This window comes from Sinocyclocheilus anshuiensis, unplaced genomic scaffold, assembly GCF_001515605.1.
Source record: "Sinocyclocheilus anshuiensis isolate Anshui unplaced genomic scaffold, SAMN03320099.WGS_v1.1 scaffold601, whole genome shotgun sequence".
NCBI lineage: Eukaryota > Metazoa > Chordata > Actinopteri > Cypriniformes > Cyprinidae > Sinocyclocheilus > Sinocyclocheilus anshuiensis.
Window position 1 is genome coordinate 326,913 of NW_015536496.1, and position 4,128 is coordinate 331,040.

Consider the following 4,128-nt stretch of genomic DNA (forward strand, 5'->3'; position numbering starts at 1 on the left):
GCTTTTATCCAAAGCGACTTACAAATGAGGACAATGGAAGCAATCAAAATCAACAAAAGAGCAATGATATACAAGTGCTATAACAAGTCTCAGTTAGCTTAACGCAGAACACATAGCAAGGGTTTTTAAAATAATATAACAAATAAAAAGAAAACAGATAGAATAGAAAAAGAATAGAGCAAGCTCGTGTTAGAGGTCTTAATGCTTTTGTTAATTGTATAATAAATGAAAAGAAAACAGATAGAATAGAAAAAGAATAGAGCAAGCTCGTGTTAGAGGTCTTAATGCTTTTGTTAATTTTATAATAAATGAAAAGAAAACAGATAGAATACAAAAAGATTAGAAAGCAAGTGTTAGTTTTTTTTTTTTAAGAAAACAAGCTGCAAATGAATAGAGAGCAAGTCTAAAAGCAAGTCTTTTTTTTTAAGAATAGAAAGTGTTAGAGTTAGAGGGTCAAATAAAGGTGGAACAGATGTGTTTTTAGTAGTTTCTTGAAGATGGCTAAGGGACTGAGTTGGGCAGGTCATTCCACCAGGAGGGAACAGTTAATGTAAAAGTCTGTGAAAGTGATTTTGTGCCTCTTTGAGATGAACAATAATACGCCGTTCACTTGCAGAACGCAAGCTTCTAGAGGCACATAACTCTGAAGTAATGAATTTAGGTAAAGGGGTGCAGAGCCAGTGGTGGTTTTGTAGGCAAACATCAATGCCTTGAATTTAATGCGAGCAGCTACTGGTAGCCAGTGCAAATTGATAAACAGAGGTGTGACATGCGTTCTTTTTGACTCATTAAAAATTAATCTGCTGCCGTGTTCTGGATTTTTTCTCCATTTATACAAACTAACCCAGGATATACGTTTCAGAATCTGAAGGAACGACCTTATCCAGTCTAGAAATCATACTAAATCAAGCTATTTTGGTGATTTAACTGCACTGAAATGGTTAATCCGCTTGTTCTCCGAGTTGATTCGGGTGATGTGCATCGATTGTGATTAATCTCGCCTGTTGGCTTGGCACTGAGTTGTCTAGTTAGGGCTCCACGTAACCGCAGATGACTGCGGCTGATAATGCCAAACCTGCGTTACACGTCCTCTAGAGCAGTGTTTCTCAACCAGGGGTCCGTGGACCCCTAGTGGTCCTTGACGTAAGGCCAGGGGGTCCATATAAAGTATGAATTTTTGTATAAATTTTGTATATTTTGTCATGACATGTTCCCATGAAAGAAAAATCCAATATAGCTGATGATATGGCCAAATACTGGACAAGTCAGCTAACTTGAATTATACTTGACTGCATTTGGTCCTCACAAAGACACACAAATGATACATAGATGAGTCAACTTTGTTCTGGGGGTCCTTGAGGATGGTTCTGAATTGGACTGGGGTCCGGTACGCCAAAAGGTTGAGATGCACTGCTCTAGAGCAAGCCCTGACATTCATTAATTCACACGACTGTTGATGTTTGTGTGTTGTAACCTGATTCCGTATAGCGGTGGGGAAATCTGCGGTCCCTGACCTGAAATCTGGCCACAGTGTTAGGAAAGAGTGTGTTTCAACTGAGGCTCTGTTACTCAAAACAGCGCAAGAAAACCGGCAGAGATCCAAACTCTCAACACCTGATCGCCCTAAACCATAATCATATCGACGGAGTTATATTCTAAATTAAAATATAACATCTGATAATATAAAAAAAACCTGTATATTAATATTTAATTGTTTTATTTTAAATGAATGTATAATTATAGGGTAGAGTGGGGGGAAACGGCCCCGTACTGTTTTTCCCAAAATAACCACTAGATAAAGTCAAGCTTAATTACTTTAGTTACTCTGTTCTGAACATCAAATCCTCTGTTTTTCCATCAAATGCATTCTAGTTGGTTGAATAAAAATATTTGGACTTTATATTTAAAAGTTACCTTAAGTTAGCATCAGCTAACAATATATTTTTTTTAAATAGGCTGTTATAATTTTATAATTCATAATTATTGATTATATTCATTTTGATTTTAAGCTAAAACTGCCTGTACTCTGATTTTGCTGTAAATGTATAAAGCAAATTGCTTTGTCAGACTGAAGACATTCTACTCCACCTGTGGGGCAAAACTTTAATTATTTGTTAAAAATCTAATAACATGAAAACTCTGGACATTTTTCATACTTGGTTTATAATTTATCAGATTATCTAATTCGGATTCAAAATATATAATTGCAAAGTTTAAAAAAGGCCAAACTTTTAATAAAGTAAAATAAAATTATATAACAAATTGTAAATGCATGCAAAAAACTTATATAAATGCAAAGTTTACCTTTACAACATAATAGTGTGGCATTAGATGGTAGTACAATGATACTTCATAGAATTGCATGATACTATCATGATACATGTAAAATAAAAAATAAAATAACTCATGCATTCCTGTGTGTACAGTATTTAAATTTTATGTATGCATACAATACCCAGATGACCTGTTATGATTCAAAATGTGCAGCGTGCATCCAGAGCACACTGTGTGAGACACTGTATCCCACAATGCAATGCCCTTGACTTGACCTCACAATGTGATGAACACATTTACTCTTCACTTTTTTGACAAATGTCGCAGGTCATCCATGCATTTCATCAGAAAAAAATCACATACTGTGCACATATTTCATACTGCATTTGTCATTACTCTCATAATGTACTATTTTTTTATATATAGTAAGCAGTATATAGTGTGTAGTGCGTAGCATGCAGTACGCCAGTATTCCTTTGTAACGTTGGTAAACATAATTTTTATGTGATAAATGGCTCCCTCGTGTGGCTGCTCGGCTGTGCTGCAACTGCGTCTTTAGTGTAAGGTTTCCGAAGCTGTCCGAATGTTCCCGAAGGTTTCCGACACTCGCCGCCAGTCGAGCCAGTTTTTCCGCCCTGTCCGCGTCTCGGAGCCGGGGATCTGCTTCCGTCCATGGCCGTCTTCAGCTGCATCCAGGCTTTATTTACCGTCATTTAACGCGTTCGTTTGGTGTAACGCGCGGCGGATTAAACGCGTCAGATCAGCAGGAGCGACGAGCGGTTGTTTCTGCGGAGAGGTTTTCACTGCGCTGGACTGAACGGGCCGAACGAGTCCAGAACACATCAGAACCACATCAGCCCAGATCAGACCAGCAGCATCAGTGTGGATGTGCTGGAGCTCCGCGGCGCGTCTGGGAACATCAGCAGAAGCAGGTGAGGATTCTGCAGGTTGTAGAAATAAACTAATTTTAATATCAAGATTTATGAATAATGCTTAGAAGATCCGCTCATTTACATTACATGCGTTTATTTTCTCTCGTTTCTTTAATGCATATGGTTTCTATAATTCTTTTCTTCTCTCTATAATTCCACTTACATAACACTCACATTTCTCCAGTTCTTTCATTCTATTCATTCCACTCCTCTTTTTACTCTTTCATCTTATTTTCTTTTTCACTTTATTCTTTAATTTCTCCCTTTCATGTCATGTTTTCATTTGAAAGTGTCTGCTGAAGATGAAATCTCTCTCTTTCTCTCTTGCTATAAATACCAGTTATATGTCTATCTCTCGAGCTATCTGTCGTTAGAGATTTGTCATAACTATACATGTCGTTATATACTGTATACCCATCATATCTATCTACCAATCATATCTGTCTATCGTTATATGTACCTATCAATATCAATGTCTTTCTATCCAATGTTATCTAACATTATATATATACATCTATCTATCTAACATTATATATACACCTATCTATCTAACATTATATATACATCTAGCTAACATTATATATACATCTATCTATCATATATACATCTATCTAACATTATATATACACCTATCTATCTAACATTATATATACACCTATCTATCTAACATTATATATACACCTATCTATCTAACATTATATATACACCTATCTATCTAACATTATATATACACCTATCTATCTAACATTATATATACACCTATCTATCTAACATTATATATACACCTATCTATCTAACATTATATATACACCTATCTATCTAACATTATATATACACCTATCTATCTAACATTATATATACACCTATCTATCTAACATTATATATACACCTATCTATCTAACATTATATATACACCTATCTA

At 35.5% G+C, this 4,128-nt stretch overlaps 1 protein-coding gene across 1 annotated transcript in view; it reads left to right on the plus strand.

The window, feature by feature from the left end:
- Window positions 1-2,406: 2,406 nt before the first annotated feature.
- Window positions 2,407-4,128, plus strand: part of LOC107686828 (solute carrier family 22 member 17-like) — a 13,988-nt gene continuing 12,266 nt past the window's right edge. The window contains exon 1 of the mRNA XM_016483979.1: window positions 2,407-3,206. The gene's annotated coding sequence lies outside the window, so the exon portion shown is untranslated. The remainder of the gene's footprint in view (window positions 3,207-4,128) is intronic.